The 20836-nt window shown below is 41.2% G+C and overlaps 1 protein-coding gene across 3 annotated transcripts in view; it reads left to right on the forward strand.

Moving 5' to 3' along the window:
- Positions 1–20836, forward strand: part of LOC101745515 (potassium voltage-gated channel protein Shaw) — a 93568-nt gene that overhangs the window by 49578 nt on the left and 23154 nt on the right. For 2 of the 3 annotated variants that reach the window (XM_062676788.1, XM_038020317.2), the window contains exons 2-3: positions 3701–3752; positions 19606–19747. The gene's annotated coding sequence lies outside the window, so the exon portion shown is untranslated. The remainder of the gene's footprint in view (positions 1–3700; positions 3753–19605; positions 19748–20836) is intronic. The other variant, XM_062676789.1, reaches the window with a different exon arrangement.

The raw sequence follows: 20836 nt of genomic DNA on the forward strand, positions 1-20836 counted from the left end.
CCTAAATCTAATCTGGATTGCAATGTAAATGACATATATGCACTCAGCAAACCCGTATTAATGTAATAATTACCAAATACAAATAAAAATTAAAAATTACAAATAAAAATAGAATTACGAGAAAAAAACTGTATCCACATAAGAAGATAACAATACAACCAACACAAACATTATATTGATTACTAGCGGTCCGCTCCGGCTCCGCTCGGGTCTTTAACAAAAATTTCAACGATATTTGACGTAATTTTATTTTTTTAAATAAAAGATCACTTATTGCGGCATATTTATAATAGTTAGACATATGCTGTCGTGACACTTTTTGTAAATAATAATGTGTTTTACAAAGTCGTAGTACATTATTTTATTCTATCATTAATAGTTTTAGCACGGCACGCGATGTAAAGAATATTTTAAGTTACATTTTTTTACACCTTCGGTTACATTATTGGAGTTTTAGTAAGGATCCGTAATTTTTTCAAAAAAGATTATAGCCTATGTCACTCGGGAATAGTGTAGCTTCCAAACAGTGAAAGAATTTTCCAAATCGGTTCAGTAGTTTCGGAGCCTATTCAATACAAACAAACAAAAAAGTATTTCCTCTTTATAATATTAAGTATAAGTATAGACTAGCTATTGTTAAATAACCTACCCACGCGTACTTCCAATATACCCTTCTTCTTCTTCCTAGTCGGATACTCTTGGCAGAGTAGGTGGTCGCGGCCGTCGATGGAAAGGGTAGCGTCTCGTCATCGCTGCTCGCTTTCAAGGCCGCCGCACCTCCAGCGATGTTCCTCCATTGGAGGCGGCTATTAGCATTGCGAGCTCATACTGCGGTAGTTTTCATAGTAATGTTGATGAGGTCAAATATACCCTTATCACCAGTAAATGTCAGTTAGTGATCATAGAACGGCGGTATAATACACTGCGGATTCTCTAGAGAATCCCTTAGTGGGCGACTAAGGAATTCACCAGATTCTCTCTTGCGAGAGTTCTGAACTCTCTCGAGTTCTCTAATGCTGACATCTTTTGCTTGTCACTTGTAGCATATAGAAAAGCTATTTTAAAACTTTTATAAGATGATTTAGCCCGATAAGTAGTATAGTTGATGTATAAAATAATATGTGCGTATTGTGTTGCTTTTGTTTTTTTGTAATTTAAATTTCTTAATTTCCCTTCTTGTTCACTCTCTACTTATATGTGATTTTGATTGTGGAAACATTTTTGGTTATTGTTTTAGCTATAATTTTTTTAAATATTATATGTTTGTATTGTACTGTTTGTTTCCCAAATAAATAAATTAAATTTTCAACAAAATAATTAGGTAATAGTAATGATTTCACAAAGAATTAAAATGGTATCTTTTGAAGGTTTCCTTCGACCATCACGCGAAACGGTTATTCGAAAACACGAATCTTATTATCCGTGAACTAACTTTTAGTTTCTAATATTCTGTAACCGGTCACGACATAGCCGAATTAACAAATGACTTTGACTAGGTAAATGTGTCTATTAAAGAAATTACTTTTGTTTTTCCAAATCATATACCAAGTCGTTTGCCGAAGCTACACAGTTTTATTAGTTTGGGTCTTGTATTAAATTCGACTGATATTAAAAACGCAAAAGTTTGTTAGAATATATGGATGTTAGTTTTGTTAGTCTTTCACGCAAAAACTGCTGGATGGATTTTGATGAAACTTTACATTAATATAGCTTACACATCAGAAAAACACATAGGCTATAATTTATAAAGATATAGTGTGAAATACCCAAAATATAACGATAGGTGTCAAGTAAGTAGGAAAAAATCAGCCATCTTATTTTCATAATCAATAGTAAATTACAATTCCATAAGCGATGTAAGGGCGGGTCCCTAGTTGCTTATAAATGAATGAATGAATGGCTTGTATTGTTTAAAAATAAATTTATAGTTGCTGATCATTTCTTTTTATACTACTGTGTGAGTCACACGGATTTCATTTTTTGTTGTACTAGTTAAATAGTAAGGTAAAGGTGATAACCCACCAGGTGTATTGGTCTCCATTGATATCACGATACTACCACCATCCATCTTGCAACATGAGGTTGAAGAACCAAATCCTTTATAATGTAATTGCAAGTAATTGCAACCGTCAAACTTGGATACATGACAGCTTCGCATCAGAAATAGACCGCATGGAGCTTGTTGGCTTACTTTACGCCGTACCATTACAAATTACGGGAATTATTGTAAATATTGCGGGTTCGATTAATCATCACACTTCAAACATTTGTAACAACGATACGTTTGAAATCTATTCATTTGCTGGAACTATAGTGCGCTGTTGATCGAAGTTTTTCACTCAAGTACCAACATCAAAATGAGAATAAACACGATTCTAGACTTTGAATAAGACCATACAAATACTTGGTATAGTTAAATGTGGACCTTAACAAAGATATATTTTTACTGGATGTGGGAGAAAGAGTATGACGCTTGAGTATTATAATAGTGACTGCATCGGTAAGAGTTATAAATTACACCGATTTTAGCCATTTATATAAAGGTTACAGCAGTTTTTATTTGAAAATATGAGCTGGTTCGTTTTACTGCAACACAGGCAAAGATCGAATATCATTACTGAATTTCCAAAAATATCAGCCATGCTTTGTGATAGACAACTACAATTTTATATTTTAGTAATAACATTGCCCCTATAATTCTCCCATTCATTTTTTATTTTCAATGAATCCCTCTCTGATCTCTATATTCAAGATTAATCTGTATAAATAAAATTTGGTTTTTAAACTTATTTAAAACGCAATACAGAGACCAGACAGGAAAGTAATTGTCAAATCAATTGGTATTAATTTTATTTTAAATTTGCTAAACCTGCTTACATCATATACCTAGTCGAAGTATCTGAACGGGTCTGCGTTTCTTCTCAAGTTCCTCAGCAATATTCGGTAGCAGTAGTAAAAAATGTTTGGTGGGAGCATTCTTAAATTAGGATATCTATGGGCTCTTGTAGCTCGATCTATGCCGAAAATTCCAAAAGAGGTTATAAAACCTAAATTTGTGATACATCATCAGTTATATCCAGTATCTCTAAGGCCACGTCTCGCGTACACGTCTGAGTCTACATCCGCACAATTTGCAGGGTGAAGGTCGTGGATGTTTGCCCGCGTTATTTGCCGAGCCTCGCCCAACGGTTTATAGACAAATCTTGCGTCAGTACTTCCATGCTTCATTTTGTTTTACTTTACTGCGCCCCTTTCGTTGGCCGGTTTTATTTTGCATGACCGTGTCAGAAAATTTGCTAAGTGACATCAAAAAGTTACTAAGCACAGTAATACTAAAACATCTCCTAGCTTTTGAATAAAAATGAGAACTGCTTTTCGATGCTTTAAGGACGATCGCAACAGCAGCTAATTTGATAAAGATGGCAAAGATATTTCAATAATGATGACAATATTAGTCTTCTGAATGTCTACGCACATTATGAGCCCTTGTCTTACTTAATTTTATGGTACGTACGCTTCAAACCGAAACGCGTTACTGCTTCACGGCAGGAATAGGCTAGGTGGTGGTGTATAGGCTGTCTCAAGATGCTCTGCTACTAGTAAGAATGTGACTGTCGGCTCTTACCTTACGAGCTCATCAGCCCATGTATGACAAACAAATACCCAATTCACTTCTAATACAACGTTTTCTTTGTTTCAGCTTGGAGCTCAGCACAGCTCCTATCAACGGCGTTCTGGATCGCGGTAAACACGTAAGTTACGATCCACTCGCAATGTTGGTTCGAGCATTTTATTTGCAGGATTCCGGGTCAATGGACCCGGTCCCAGCGTGTACTTCCGGGAAAGTTACGGCGGTCGAACAGTTTTATATTGCGTACTGGGCGTAAGTCATCCGAGCGACGGCCAAATTCAACCCTTGAGATTAAATCTTTTAAAGGTCAAAATTTAACCTAGACTCCTTTTATTGTTTATAGAACGGTTAAAATTAGTTCAACCTTGAGCGGTTATTGGTATTGTGGTTAGTTGATATTGTGTGTTCTTTGATCAGTCAAAAGAATACTGTAACACTTGCTCAGACATATCTGTTTAACAGAATATTCATGAATGTTTTGAAGGATATAATATAAATTCTACCTTGAAACATCAGGTTAGAGTATCAGCTCCGTTGCGACTATCCTACCCTTAGGGCTGAAACGAACGCAAGGTTGCTTCTCGGCAAAACTGTGGTATCCATGCGGTCACCTAATTGAACTCTTTCAAAATCGTTCAGAAATTTGCAGGTATAGACCCCAGAATTGGTACCAAAGCCTTGGTTGCATCAGCCAACCAAAGTAGTCTAGGAATCTTAAAATATTAAGCGAAGATCATATTCCCTTGATAATTCATCAGAAAAAACTTCTCTAACTTCAAACCGTTCAATTTCATTTCGGAAGACTCAACTCTGTGGCGGCGTTTCTTTTATTAGCATCGTCAACATGACAACATGTTAGCAATCATGAGTAATCTCGAGGGTGCACTGCGACACTCGTAATCTTTATCGTCTTTTCTGTTGTGATGTCAGTTTTAGGGTTCTGATTTATGTGCGGTGAAACCGATCGCAACTTTAAGGGCCAGGATTTAGGTCTCAATTTCCTTTGGAGAAATAAAACTGTGGTTCTGTCTTTCCATCTTTTTGGACCCAAAATCAAATGTTCAATGAGGTAATCGCTCAACAATTTAGACCAACCACAAATAACGCGTCCTTCCACAAAAATTAGGAAAGACAAGACTTATTTGGAGAGTGGGATAAAGTCTCAGATATGAAATGCTGAAACAATCAAGATTACTGACACGCGGCAGATGACAACATCTTGTATTTGCTAGATAAAGTAATGATGGCATATTGTACATTATGTAGTACTTTTCTTTTTACCTATACTTTGGAAGCCTAGAGGGCTATGCCAGACACACGCAGACGGATGAGCTCACGGGTTCAACGTGAGAGAGTTAGCCAAAACTAGCCCTAGCAAGAGCAGTGCTTCGCAGGATCTACCTTCACCGGATTAGAATCGCGACCCATTACGAAGATCCGCGGGAAACTCAGTGGATTGTGCCTATGGGTTAGTTCGGTCGTCGAACTCTTGGTCGTAATTAACGAGTTTGACGAGCTTAAAAGCGCCGAGAATGGATCCAAGGGATCTCACAAGACATGTTTCGGGCGATGGCGGGTTTGCGTTACCCCGTCGTTACAATCTTACTGAAGACCTTGATCTTGTATTTATTATATTTTGTACCACATATGCAGTTCAGAGGAGCATAATACATTCCGATAGAGGCACCCGTCACGCGCGGACGTGCTCATCGACCACTCGATCGCCCGGCCTTTGTTCGCCCGGCTTTTGTTAGCCCGGCCATTGTTCGCGCGGCCTGTGTTCGTGGTACATCTGCCGACCAAGTGTTTTTCCTGGAAGTTTTTATTTGTTTGGTTTCCTTTTGTTATTTCTGTGTTCGTGGTACATCTACCGACAAATTGTCTTCCTGGAAGTGTTTAATTGTTTTGTTTCTTTTTGTTATTTCCGTTTTGTTGTGATTTTTCTTTGTCCTGCAGTAATCGTGCCGCATCGCCACCTGTGTTCAATAGAACCGCTCACGTCCGAGAAGTTGGGGCCTCGCCGCAAGGCGAGTGTTTTCTAAGACCCAGGGTAGCCCCACCTGGGCACATAGACATCATGGACGCTGTATTTGCGGAATTTCTCCGGCTTCGCTACCCAAAGCTCACTTCCGAGTTTCAGGCCTTCAAGGCCGATCACACTGCGAGCCCTCTCGTGGACTCCACCGAGCTCGCTGCTCCTGCGTCGCCTGTACCTGCGTGCAAAGTTTCTGCATCGAGCACCGCAGCCTCCGTCGTGCCTGCCGTTCCCGCGTCGCCTATACTGGCGAGTAAAACTGCTGCGTCGTCCGCCGTGGTCACCGTTCCAGCAGCGCGATCATCGGCGGCCTCCGTCGCGCCGTCCAAAACACCTACTCGTAGGTCACCTGCGCCCGCCTCCTCGTCCTCCGACTCTGACTCGGAGATGGAGGTCGACCTCGCTCCCGCCTCATCGACGGATGGATTCACCCTGGTGCAAAAGGGTAAGAAGCGTGCCGCGGAGTCTCGAGCTCCCGCGGCCGCTAAAATTAGCAAAACCGCGAACGCGTCGCGCCCCCGCCCTCAGACTCCCGTTGCGCCTCCAGCCCGTGCCACTCCGTCGCCGTGTCCGGTGGCACAAAATAAAGCCCAGACCCCTCCCCCGGTAATCCTTCAAGAGAAGGCAGCTTGGGATCGAGTTTCCCTGGCCCTTAAGGCCAAAAATATCAATTTCACGAATGCCCGTAACCTCGCGAACGGCATTCAAATTAAGGTTCGAACATCCGACGACCATAGGGCCCTCTCTTCTTACCTCCGTAAGGAGCGTATAAGTTTCCACACATATACGCTCCAGGAGGAGCGCGAACTCCGTGCCGTTATACGTGGCATCCCTAAAGAGTTGGATGCTGAGCTCGTCAAGGCCGACCTTCTCGAACAAGGCCTACCGGTTAACTCCGTACACCGCATGCACACAGGCCGCGGAAGGGAGCCATATAATATGGTTTTCGTCGCCCTCCAGCCTACCCCCGAGGGTAAGCAAATATTCAACATCCGAACGGTCTGTAGCCTTTCCGGAATCGCAGTCGAAACCCCACACAAGAAAGGCACACCTAGCCAGTGCCATAACTGCCAATTATACGGGCATTCTTCCCGTAACTGTCACGCGCGCCCCCGATGCGTCAAGTGCTTAGGCGATCACGCCACGGCCCTATGCACTCGCGATCAAAAAACCGCGACGGAACCGCCTAGCTGCGTCCTGTGTCGAACACAGGGTCACCCCGCAAATTACCGCGGATGCCCCCGAGCCCCGAAAATAAATCGCCGCGTCGCCCGCCAAAACCGCCTCCGAGCTTCCGGCCCAGACATCAAAGCCTCGGCACCCTCTGTGTCGCAGGCTAAGCCAGCGTTCGTTCCGGCGCCGGTGCCCAGTGTCTCGGCCTGGGCGAAACCGCTGCCGTACATGAACACGGCTACAACTCCCTCCTCCGCGATTCGTCCCGCCCCCGCGACTCGTCCCTCTCCCGCGACTTGCCCTCCGACCGCGTCCGACAATCTCGCTTTAGCGATCGACTTCTTTCAGTCGATCAACTTTGAGCGCGTTAACGCTTTGGGCGACGCCATTCGCTCTGCCTCCACTGCACAACACTTTATCGCCGTTGTGCAAGAATACGCCGACGTATACGCGTCATTAAATACGTACGTCCTCCCCTCACTCCGCCGGTAATCAATGGCGTATATAAGTAGAATAAAGCCCCTATCCGTAACAATAGGATTTTTTAACGCTTACGGTCTCGCAAATCAGCGTGATCAGGTTTCTGACTTTTTGCGTGACCATCAAATTGATATCTTTTTAGTGCAGGAGACCCTACTTAAGCCCGCGCGCCGTGACCCTAAAATCGCGAACTATAACATGGTCAGGAACGACAGGCTCTCTGCTCGTGGTGGTGGTACCGTCATTTACTATAGAAGAGCCCTGCATTGCGTCCCACTCGATCCTCCCGCGCTCGCTAATATCGAAGCATCAGTGTGCCGAATCTCACTGACGGGACACGCGCCGATCGTTATCGCGTCCGTTTATCTTCCACCGGATAAGATCGTTCTAAGCAGTGATATCGAGGCGCTGCTCGGCATGGGGAGCTCTGTCATTCTGGCGGGCCACCTAAATTGTAAACACATCAGGTGGAACTCACACATCACAACCCCGAATGGCAGGCGGCTTGAAGCGTTAGTCGATAATCTCGCCTTCGATATCGTCGCTCCGCTAATCCCGACTCACTACCCGCTAAATATCGCGCATCGCCCGGATATACTCGACATAGCGTTATTAAAAAACGTAACTCTGCGCTTACACTCGATCGAAGTAGTTTCAGAGTTAGATTCAGACCACCGTTCCGTCGTTATGAAGCTCGGTCGCGCTCCCGATTCCGTTCCCGTCACGAGGACTGTGGTGGATTGGCACACGCTGGGCATCAGCCTGGCTGAATCTGATCCACCATCGCTACCGTTTAGCCCGGACTCTACCCCGTCTCCTCAGGATACCGATGAAGCCATAGACATCTTAACGTCACACATCACCTCGACATTAGATAGGTCATCGAAACAAGTTGTAGCGGAGGACTTCCTTCACCGCTTCAAATTGTCCGACGATATTAGGGAACTCCTTAGAGCTAAGAACGCCTCGATACGCGCCTACGACAGGTATCCTACCGCGGAAAATCGTATTCGAATGCGTGCCCTACAACGCGACGTAAAGTCTCGCATCGCCGAAGTCCGAGATGCCAGATGGTCTGATTTCTTAGAAGGACTCGCGCCCTCCCAAAGGTCTTACTACCGCTTAGCTCGTACTCTCAAATCGGATACGGTAGTAACTATGCCCCCCCTCGTAGGCCCCTCAGGCCGACTCACGGCGTTCGATGATGACGAAAAAGCAGAGCTGCTGGCCGATACATTGCAAACCCAGTGCACGCCCAGCACTCAATCCGTGGACCCTGTGCATGTAGAATTAGTAGACAGTGAGGTAGAACGCAGAGCCTCCTTGCCACCCTCTGATGTGTTACCACCCGTCACCCCGATGGAAGTTAAAGACTTGATCAAAGACCTACGTCCTCGCAAGGCTCCCGGTTCCGACGGTATATCCAACCGCGTTATTAAACTTCTACCCGTCCAACTCATCGTGATGTTGGCATCTATTTTCAATGCCGCTATGGCGAACTGTATCTTTCCCGCGGTGTGGAAAGAAGCGGACGTTATCGGCATACATAAACCCGGTAAACCAAAAAATCATCCGACGAGCTACCGCCCGATCAGCCTCCTCATGTCTCTAGGCAAACTGTATGAGCGTCTGCTCTACAAACGCCTCAGAGACTTCGTCTCATCCAAGGGCATTCTCATCGATGAACAATTCGGATTCCGTACAAATCACTCATGCGTTCAACAGGTGCACCGCCTCACGGAGCACATTCTTGTGGGGCTTAATCGACCAAAACCGTTATACACGGGAGCTCTCTTCTTCGACGTCGCAAAAGCGTTCGACAAAGTCTGGCACAACGGTTTGATTTTCAAACTATTCAACATGGGTGTGCCGGATAGTCTCGTGCTCATCATACGGGACTTCTTGTCGAACCGCTCTTTTCGATATCGAGTCGAGGGAACCCGCTCCTCCCCACGACCTCTCACAGCTGGAGTCCCGCAAGGCTCTGTCCTCTCACCCCTCCTATTTAGCTTATTCGTTAACGATATTCCCCGGTCGCCGCCGACCCATTTAGCTTTATTCGCCGACGACACGACTGTTTACTATTCCAGTAGAAACAAGTCCCTAATCGCGAAGAAGCTTCAGAGCGCAGCCCTAGCCCTAGGACAGTGGTTCCGAAAATGGCGCATAGACATCAACCCAGCGAAAAGTACTGCGGTGCTCTTTCAGAGGGGAAGCTCCACACGGATTTCCTCCCATATTAGGAGGAGGAATCTCACACCACCGATTACTCTCTTTAGTCAATCCATACCCTGGGCCAGGAAGGTCAAGTACCTGGGCGTTACCCTGGATGCATCGATGACATTCCGCCCGCATATAAAATCAGTCCGTGACCGTGCCGCGTTTATTCTCGGTAGACTCTACCCCATGATTTGTAAGCGGAGTAAAATGTCCCTTCGGAACAAGGTGACACTTTACAAAACTTGCATAAGGCCCGTCATGACTTACGCGAGTGTGGTGTTCGCTCACGCGGCCCGCACGCACATAGACACCCTTCAATCTCTACAATCTCGCTTTTGCAGGTTAGCCGTCGGAGCTCCGTGGTTCGTGAGGAACGTTGACCTACACGACGACCTGGGCCTCGAATCTATACAGAAATACATGAAGTCAGCGTCGGAACGGTACTTCGATAAGGCTATGCGTCATGATAATCGCCTTATCGTAGCCGCCGCTGACTACTCCCCGAATCCTGATCATGCAGGAGCCAGTCACCGTCGACGCCCTAGAGACGTCCTTACGGATCCATCAGATCCAATAACCTTCGCACTAGACGCCTTCAGCTCTAGGAGCAGGCTTAGGGACCTCGGTAACCGTACTCGTCGAACTCGACAAAGAGTTCGCCGTGCAACCTAACCCATGAATCAGCTCGCTGAGTTTCTCGTCGGATCTTTTCAGTGGGTCGCGATTCCGATCCGGTAGTAGATTCATTCGCGAAGCAGCTGCTCTTGAGCTGTTAGGTCTCCTTCGGAGGCGCCCGGGTAGCTGTTAGCAAATCCCACCCCTCCTGGCTGAGCCTTTGCTCGCCCACATGTCCTGGTGAAACTGGAAAGGCCTCCGGGCCACCAGTGATCCTTCAAACATAAAAAAAAAAAAAAAAAACATAATAATATTATGCTCTACTATTTGCAAAGGTATTGAACACATTGAAACGCAAAAGAGAAAAAAACAGTTATTTAAGTCATGAAAATACTAGCTCTTTACAGTATAATATCATAATTATATGCTATAGCAACCAAAAATCACATAAAGTAACTTATTAAATTCTAAAAAAGTGAAGACATTTTTGATCTAAAACGCTACAACACTAAGGTTCGGTTTTGAATATACCCGAGTAACATAAAAAAACTGGAGATTGAAAATATCTTTGTTTCGCCTGGGACCTATTACATCTTATACCTCTTTTGAACATCTGCCACGCTTTTATATTCACTACAGAATCGGACTCAGGGGGTTTTGGTTTGGTTTGGCTTTACGTTTTTATTTTATTTATCACTAGTGAAGCTTTGTTTAATCGCTTACCTGGTCATAATTTACCATTCATCTACCTCGGGATTTGGGCCCAATATACAATCAGAGATCTATTTCAAATATTTCATATTTCTAAATCTGGATTATGTTTATGGAAGAGCTCTGGTGACCCAAATTCCAGCTTCTCCGTGACGAGTTGGTTAACCCAAGAATCCAACTGAACAGCTACTAACTACAATTGACCTCGAGGTGGCTGGCTGGTCTAGATGTAGTGTTAAGTATATAAAATGTATCATAATTTTCTTCAGTAAAATTATTTCATACGAAAATAATTTGAAGGCCTTTCCTTAAACGCTCCTACGCCGATCCTGTACTCCCGAGAATATTGTGTAACCTAAACGAAAAATAACATCTCTCCCTCTGGACAGACGGAAAAAGTACATATTTCCAAGAGTCACCCTCTTAATATTTTCATAGAGATGTTAACTTGAAACTGAGAAAGTTTTATTATCTGCCTACTTTTTGCTTTAAGGGACAAGTTCGAGACTATTCTTTGGTTTAAGATTGTTTATTAATTTATTTATAAAGCTGTTGTTTATTTCTATTATTTTGTTTGAAATGGATCAGTCCTTGTGAAGGATACGACTTATATCTCAAAGCGGGTAGCGCATTTACGTCGTAGATGTCTATGGGCTCCAGTAACCACTTAACACCAGGTTAACTGTGAGCTCGTCCATCCATCTAAGCAATAAAAAAAGAAAAAAACGTATAGTTGAAAATGTGTTCGTTGTAATTTCTTTTTTTGCCATCTCATTATTTTCATAGAAAGCAAACTATAGAGTATATAGTATAGTATAGGGGCTCAAACAGGGAGCATTACTAACACTGGCTCTAGAAAGAGCAGTGCTTCACAGAATCTACCAACGGATTGGAAACGCGACCCACTGCGAAGATGCGGCGAGAAACTCAGTGGATTGTGTCTATGGGTTAATTTACTCGTCGAGTCCTTCGTCGCAAGCGACGGGTTCGACGAGAACGATGACCGATAACTAAAAGCATCATTAATGGATCGGGAGGATCCGTAATGACGTGTTTAGGGCGTCATCGACTGCTTACCATTCGGTCCACCGTATCGGGTATGATCTGTCTAAGGTACGAATCCAACTAACAAATATTTTAAGAAATTTCATACATTTACTAGTTTTCGATTACAACATTTGAACGATACAGCTTTAGTTCCATTTAGATCATTATTTTTATCAGCATCTTACACATATATTTGAATCTTGGATTTCGTGTTTCAAGGTAGGTGGTAGCATTCGCGTTGTGAAGTCTATGAGCTTCGGCAACCATTTAAAACCCAAATGGACCATGAGTTCGTTTACTCATCTGTCCGGTAAAAAAAGCAACAACATTTTCTAAAATCAGATTTATTTTTAAGCCGTATCGTAATATGATAGCTAAATTGATATTTTTTTCAAAGGATTTTTTTTTATAATACTACAATATTAAAGTAGTAAATATAGTATAGATGTTAATAAGAGTAGACTGTTGGGTTCCATGACTGCCAAGATTTTGGGCTGGCGGTCTGCTCAAAATATCTGCAAACCGTCAAATCCCACCCCATGTGTCCCCTAGGCATGGACCTCGTAGGAGGTTAGGCGCCCTACTCGAAAAAAAAAATCATAGCTTCCATTGTTTCTAAAGTTGACAACCGTAAAGTTGATTAAGCAGCTCAACTACCGAACTGGGCCAACATGAAAGAACAATCAATATAAAAAGGTTTTTCTTCTATAAAATTGATAATGAATGTATAATGTTGAATGGTAGTACAGCCATTGCATAGTGGACTTATAGCATGACTGCATTTACGATCTGGGGATCTGCTATAACTACAAAATACCCATATCGACGAAAATCCTTACACTGCTCCTCCAAAGTCTACCAGCTACATCCGTGACATCATTAACTAGACCCTTCGTAACATTAAGCTTATTCTGAATACGAAGTATTTCTAACTGGCGGGTTTGTTCGTGACGATGTCCGAATTAAATTTACGTAAACTTCGGCGATTCCTAAAATTCTACGGTTAAGAGCCTTATTTAATGAAGATAAACAGGAATTAAATTTCGTAATAATTTTAATCCTCACTGCTTTAATGGAGTCGGGGATCGTGAGGTCGAGACTTGAAATGGTGTTTTGTTAAGCGTTAAGATATTTGTAATTAAATGGATTAAGGGTCTTGAGATCTTGAGATAATGAGACGGTAATTAGGATTGGTACCGGAAAAAATGGACTTTTGCTAACGCTCACGACGGTGCCTCTTGCGCCTTTCTCAAGGCGTAGTAACCTAGAAGGAATTGGAAGCTCTTCTTTTCTGAAAGCACCGATATCCAACAAAGCCCGATATTTTATTTTTTTTATTGCTCAGATGGGTGGACGAGCTCACAGCCCAGCTGGTCTTAAGTGGTTACTGGAGCCCATAGACATCCACAACGTAAACGTGCCACCCACCTTGAGATATAAGTTCTAAGGTCTCAAGTATAGATACAACGGCTGCCCCACCCTTCGAACCGAAACGCATTACTGCTTCACGACAGAAATAAGCAGGGTGGTGGGACCCACCCGCGCGGACTCACAAAAGGTCCTACCACCAGTAAAAAAATATACTTTGCAAATACTGTCCAACTCACTAAATTTCTTAATAGAAATCCTTGACACAAAACGTGACGCAGTCTACAGCAAATATAAAAAAAAAAAAAACAAACAAAAGACCAGCGTTTATTTATGTACCAAAATCTTTGGTCATTTTCATCACGCCCAGCACATAAATAAAATCGATCAATGAACCGACCGCAATCAATGAAGTACCGTACAACAGCGACAAATATTATGAAGTATTGATTGATACACACCGAAGCCTCGGGGTTCACCTCGATAAATTGTGAATTAGGAATCGTTAATCACGACCGCGAAAGACTTTTATTGGTCGACTAGCAACCCGCTCCGGGCCCGCTCGGGTATTTAACAAAAATTTTCAACGATATTTGACGTTGTTTTTTGGAACGAAGTTCCTTATCGCGCGTTGTGAAAGGGGGCTAGACGGAAAAAATTCTTACGAAAAGTTGTCACGACACTTTTTAGATCCGTCATTCTGACCAATTAACGTGTAGGCGCTTATCGCGTGACATTGCTCGTATCCGATTGGCCCGCGTAATGAGTACAGTTTCTCGAGATAGCGTTTCAACAATAGTAATTTAGTTCATAGTATTGTTTTTTTCTTCTTCATAATGCCGTAATTTATTATTATAACTTAAAAAAAAATTACAATTCCTTCACTAATTAATCGAAAGGAACTTCGTTCCATCCGGGTGTCCCTTGACACTTCTGACGTTTTTTATTACTTTTTTTAAATAAAAGAACACTTATTGCGGCATAACTATGTATTCTACAAAGTCGTGGTACATTATTTTATTCTATCATCAATAGTTTTCGCAGGGAACGCGATGTAAATAATATTTTAGGTAATTATTTTATGCCTTTGGTTACATTATGGGGGTTTTAGTAAGGATCCCTAATTTTTTTCAAAAAAAAAATTATAGCCGGTGTCACTCGAGAATAGTGTAAATTCCATACAGTGAAAGAATTTTTTAAATCGGTTCAGTAGTTTCTGAGCCTATTCAATACAAACAAACAAACAAATCTTTCCTCTTTATAATATTAGTATAGATGACATAACGTCGAGTCGATAACGATGATGTACTAGAGACGACCCCAGCTTTGAAATCCGGGGTAGATAAAGACCAGTTTTGTTGGTGTTTAGACTGTTCTGGTCAGTGTATGATTTATTGCTTTGATATTACGCGGTTTTTGTTTGCATCTCACGCCGCTCTGGTGTTGAAAGATAATGAATTGACCGAATGCTGACTCTTCTTGAATATCAGTTTGTCAACTATGAATATCTGGTACCCTAAGTAAGTAATTCAGTGTAATTGATTTCGTAATGAAAATTAAAAAGATACGGTTAGTTCACTCGTCTAGTAATCTGCGTACTAAGTTAAAAACCAAAACCAACAAATTGTTAAAATGTATTTCCATCTTTTAAAATTACTATATGATGACCGGGCATTGCTCGGTTTTTTTTTTTGATAACGCCATCTTGTTGTGTCTTTGAAGCGGTTAGTTGCCCTCAATTAAGAAAAATAGTATTATTATTCGCCAATAGATGTCGGGAAGAGTTGATTATTGAAAACACGAATAAAACAACATTTTCTGAAAATAAATCGTAGCTAGATCGATTTATCGCCCCCGAAATCCCCTGTATACTAAATTGTATGAAAATCGTTGGAGCCGTTTCGGAGATCCAGATTATAGATTATATATACAAGAATTGCTCGTTTAAAGGTATAAGAAAGATAGGATTTGAGCTATGGAAATTAACGACATTTTGTACCTTAAGTTCCCTGAGGAATTGATTGCGATGCGAATTGATCACATCCTTTTTGCTATGACATCACCGAATTTATCCGAGCGCTATGACATGTTCTCCTCTAAACAAAGTTAGAAAAAATCGTCAGCGCCCTTGAATCTGCTGCTACTAAAGTTATGGTCGCCAGTGTCGGGTAAACTGAACCATTTGCTTTCATTAGATGTAAGAGAGAAGAAAATAACTTTTACAAGAGCGTGTACTTTGTGACGTTCGTTATCATCAATAGACACATTTCCAACTGTAGATACTTATGAATTTCAAACTCCACAATTCGCCATGATTCCTTTTGTTTCCTTCTAGTGAGCTGTTATAGAGTAATCAGTCGTTCGCAGTCAAGAGAGATAACTCATCTTATGTCATTGCCAGAAATTCTATTGAGGAGCAGAATAAAAAAAAATTGCGCTCGAAATAACACATTCCATTTTTGAAGTCGTCGTGGCCTAAAGGATAAGACGTCCGGTGCATTCGTATCAAGCGATGCACCGATGTTGGAATCCCGCAGGCGGGTATCAATTTTTCTAATGAAATACGTACTTATTAATTGTTCACGATTGACTCCCACGACGAAGGGATAACATCGTGTAATAAAAATCGAACCCGTAAAATTATAATTTGCGTAATTACATACATCTTGAGTCCGCACGGGTAGGTACCACTACCCTGCCTATTTCTACCGTGAAGCAATAGTGCGTTTCGATTTGAAGGGTAGGGCAGCCGTTGTACTGTTAAAACGGAGATTTAGAACTTATGTCTCGAGGTGGGAGGCGGCATTTACGTCGTAGATGTCTATGGGCTCCGGTAACCACTTAGCACCAGCCGTGAGCTCGCCCAGCTAACTAAGCAATAAAAATATATAAAAAAAATTCAAAATTTTGAGGGTTGAAATATATGGCTACTCAAGTTGATAACCTGTTAGAACGACAAAATAAAACTCTTTAAACGATTTTCACTCGGCAGCCATTATGCAAGTTATAATTGAAAACTTAACCCTATCGAATTGTAATCAGGACGGCCCAGGGCGACCCAAACTTAGTTTATCAACCGATGCCAGGAATGTACCCGGCTACTTTTTTATTTTTTTTTATTTTGCGTGAATTTCAAGAGAATTTTTTTCGACGACACGCCTACATTATAATCGGTGGACCACTTGAACTTCTTTGATGGTTCAAAGGAAACTTTTGTGTGCAAATAACAAAGTTGAATTCAAATTGTTAGAGGTATTGACTGTTTTTTATTTGATTTAAATAATAGTTACTAATATAGAAGTGTACTTTATTAATCTATTTAATAAAAGGTGAAGCAAAAACTTTGTACCCCTTTTTACGGAGATTGCACGAACAAAGGAATATGAAATTTCTGACACTTATGGACAATACAGAGAAGCCGGGCAGTTTTTTTTTAAATTATGCATGAAAATACGTAAAATCAATATCTAAATAAAAACATTACACACACTACGACGATACCGCTACCACGATTTGACACAAACACGATACTCTTTTATTTTTTGTAAGGTCTGTGGTCAAATTGAAAATAGATTAATATTGTTTGTCAATAATATTATTTGTCTATAGTGTAACCTTGGCGAAATCTGTGATCATAGAAGTAATAAAATCTTTGACGATAGAATCATAATAATGTCCAAGCTTATGATATAAATTAATAGTGATGGTCGAATTTCGACTGATGGGTGACCACTAGTAAGTATTAAATTGGCAAAAGTATTCTAGTGTTCTATGGACTCCGATCAAACATAAATGGAAGTGTGAATTTTGACTTTTCACTGTCAAAAATAAACGAACATCATCCAGAATGAAAAGCTGCAGTCGTGCCAAATAAAAAACACAACTGGTACAAACAAAACATTTTCAAATAGTCCCTCCCATAAAACCTAAGGTATAACGGCCGACTTCGAAATACCCCGAAACACAGACACATTACGAGAAAATTACCCACTATCTATTTTATTGTGAAAACGAAACAAAACTTCCAACTATGGATCGTAAAATTACACATTCGCTTAATGTATCGCCCAATCAATACAACTATAGCGTTCAAATGAAAGTCGACCTAAATCGTTCGGTGTCAAGGTCGAATTTTACGACCCCCTATCCTATCGTTTGCTGTTAATTGTTTTGTAACTAAATAACTTCGAGTTAACAAGTTCTAAGGAATTTCATTGTACATTTACAATTCCATCCTATCTCTAAATGTACGTGCGACTTAATTATTAGAAACACAATAATATTGAAAAGAAATAAATTATTCTACTAGGTATTCGTTTGAAAAATTAGAATTCTTGGAATGGGAATTTATTAGATTGGATAATCGATTTTTCAGTGCAATCGATATTTTTACTCTATGCTTTGAAATGTACAACAGTACAAATTATCCCATTCTTTTTTCTTCTATCTAGATATTATATATTATTAAACAGTTCATTATCTAGTCGAAAATTAGTTATTGAGCTTCGTCTACGATATTATAAAAAGCATTGTAAATATTACTTTGAAGTCGTCGTGGCCTAAAGGATAAGACGTCCGGTGCATTCGTATCAAGCGATGCACCGGTGTTCGAATCCCGCTGGCGGGTACCAATTTCTCTAATGAAATACGTACTCAGCAAATGTTCACGATTGACTTCCACGGTGAAGGAATAACATCGTGCAATAAAAATCAAACCCGCAAAATTATAATTTGCGTAATTACTGGTGGTAGGACCTCTTGTGAGTCCGCACGGGTAGGTACCACCGCCCCGCCTATTTCTGCCGTGAAGCAGTAATGCGTTTCGGTTTGAAGGGTGGGGCAGCCGTTGTGACTATACTGAGACCTTAGAACTATATCTCAAGGTGTGTGGCGCATTTACGTTGTAGGTGTCTATGGGCTCCAGTAACCACTTAACACCAGGTGGGCTGTGAGCTCGTCCACACATCTAAGCAATAAAAAAAAAAAAAAAAAAAAAACATTATTCGCATAATCTACATAATAATCATCCCGATATCTTGTAAGGTGAAAGTGGCATAATGTCCACGAACCAACCTTTTTCGAGTTCTTTTTTTTTTTTTTTTTTTTTTTTTTTTTTTTTTTTTTTTTTTATTGCTTAGATGGGTGGACGAGCGCACAGCCCACCTGATGTTAAGTGGTTACTGGAGCCCATAGACATCTACAACGTAGACGCGCCACCCACCTTGAGATACAAGTTCTAAAGTCTCAGTATAGTTACAACGGCTACCCCACCCTTCAAACCGAAACGCATTACTGCTTCACGGCAGAAATAAGCAGGGCGGTGGTACCTATCCGCGCGGACTCACAAGAGGTCCTACCACCAGTAAAAAGTTCTCAAGGGGATTGGGGCGCTTGGGTGTAAAATCGATAGGCTTGTTTGGTAGACCTTTTTCCTTCAGCCCTAAGACATGGGCTGGTAATCCAGCGGTTCGACCGTCATTTAAAAAATTATGTGACAGGTTAATGATAACTTTTCACAGTTGAGACATTGACAGCAACGAAACAACAAAGCATTCTCAACCTCCAGCACATTTCAAGTTGTGCATACTTAAGTATATGTGATCGATTTTCGAACAAGTAGAAAAGAAGTAAATTAGAGAAAAAAACACGTGTATATTGGCTTACACTGGCAGAACCGAAATTTAAACCAAATGTTAATGTTATTAACAATTTTATCAACCAATAGAACCGTGAAAACCTAACCCAACACTTCGAGAATGGAGCACACATTACAACTAGCAATAACTACGGATCCAAATTCCAAATCAGAAAACGTCTTGCTTTAAACGCCACCCACTACTGTGATCCCCAATTATTCATTACATAGTGTGGCGGTAGCCATCATACAACGCAAGATAATTGACAGATGCCTGAATCTCGCTTACGACATTTTCAAGATAAAGCGCATATATACAAGTTCCGAACAACAGCATTCGGACCTTCCTGTCCTGGTGAAAGTGGAAAGGCCTCCGGGCCACCAGTAATCCTTCAATCATAAAAAAAAAGCATTCGGACCGTCGGTCTACCGAGCAATATCATCCGCTCGGTGAAAGATCTTCCCTTTGACGTATATACCTACCCTACAACTGGTGACCCCGACGTGATCTCTTTCCGTTTGTCGTTTAAGCTTCCCAAACTCCAGTTTGGAGGAATATATATGCGAGCTTATTTTAAAAATGTCGTAAGCGAGATTCAGGCATCTGTCAATTATCTTGCGTTGTATGATGGCTACCGCCACAATAGTTTTGTTCACGGTAAACCTACTAAAAAGTTATTTCTATTCTAGGATTTCCACGACGACCAGAAATGTCAGTACGGGGACGATTTGGTGCGCTTGAAGATGACTTCATAGTGGTGATGTCCAGAAGAGGCCAAAGCCGATCACCGTAGCTGACTCTTTGGTCTGAGAAGGAGTAAGGAGATTGCGAGTAATTATCCTATTTGTTTATATAAGTTGGTCACAACTTATTGATTTCATTGACAAAAGCAATAGAAATTTTACTGGTGGTAGGACCTCTTGTGAGTCCGTGCGGGTAACTACCACCGCCGTGCCTATTTCTGCCGTGAAGCAGTAATGCATTTCGGTTTGAAGGGTGGGGCAGCCGTTGTAACTATACTTGAGACCTTAGAACTTATCTCAAGGTGGGTGGCGCATTTACGTTATAGATGTCTATGGGCTCCAGTAACCACTTAACACTAGGTGGGCTGTGAACTCGTCCACCCATCTAGCAATAAATAATTAAAAAATTGGATAATAGGCAATACCGTATATCCCAAGAATAGTGTCTATTTTAAGTTTTTAATAAATAGTTACCTTTCAATAAATTTCGCTGTGAATCACCTATTAATGAACTGAAAAAAAAAGCCAAATTAAATTTTCAGAAAAAAAAAACATTAGCCAGTTCCTAAATATGCCCAAGTAGCGAAAGGTTAATTGACATCCTGTGAAGTAGCTTCGTTCGGAATCTTTTGAATTATTCACGATTTCCATTAAAACGATCAACACGTTTACAGAGAAGCCTTCTCGGCTTACGAAATTTCCGAATTCCAGCTTGTTGAGTACCTACGCGGAATTACATGACACTCCTCAATTGCGTAATAAAGAATGCAATGCATAGGGTCCCCGGAGAAATCAAGGGCACTTTGGTAAAAGCAGTGACCGGTACAAGAGTTTGTGTGAGACTGAAAATTCTCAATATACTGAGTGCATTAATATCAAGCTTGTATTCAATAGTTCATTGGACATAAGAGAAGAGTTACCTCAATGGAAAAAGAGAAGCATTGAAAAAAAAAGATAGAATTAAAATATATTTTAAGGCGAATAATTTATTATAAAAAAAAGAACATAATATTCCTAAATAACCTAAAAGTATATTTTATTATCCACAACACGCTTAGAGTAGTAAGTAGAGTGTCAGACAGGCTCACATCTCTTTTGTAGTGGGACAGATTTTATATTAAAATAAACATTGAAAAAATTAATCCCTTTCCTTTTTCATTTGAGCTTCATTGCTCAT

The sequence above is a fragment of the Bombyx mori genome, chromosome 3, assembly GCF_030269925.1.
Source record: "Bombyx mori chromosome 3, ASM3026992v2".
NCBI lineage: Eukaryota > Metazoa > Arthropoda > Insecta > Lepidoptera > Bombycidae > Bombyx > Bombyx mori.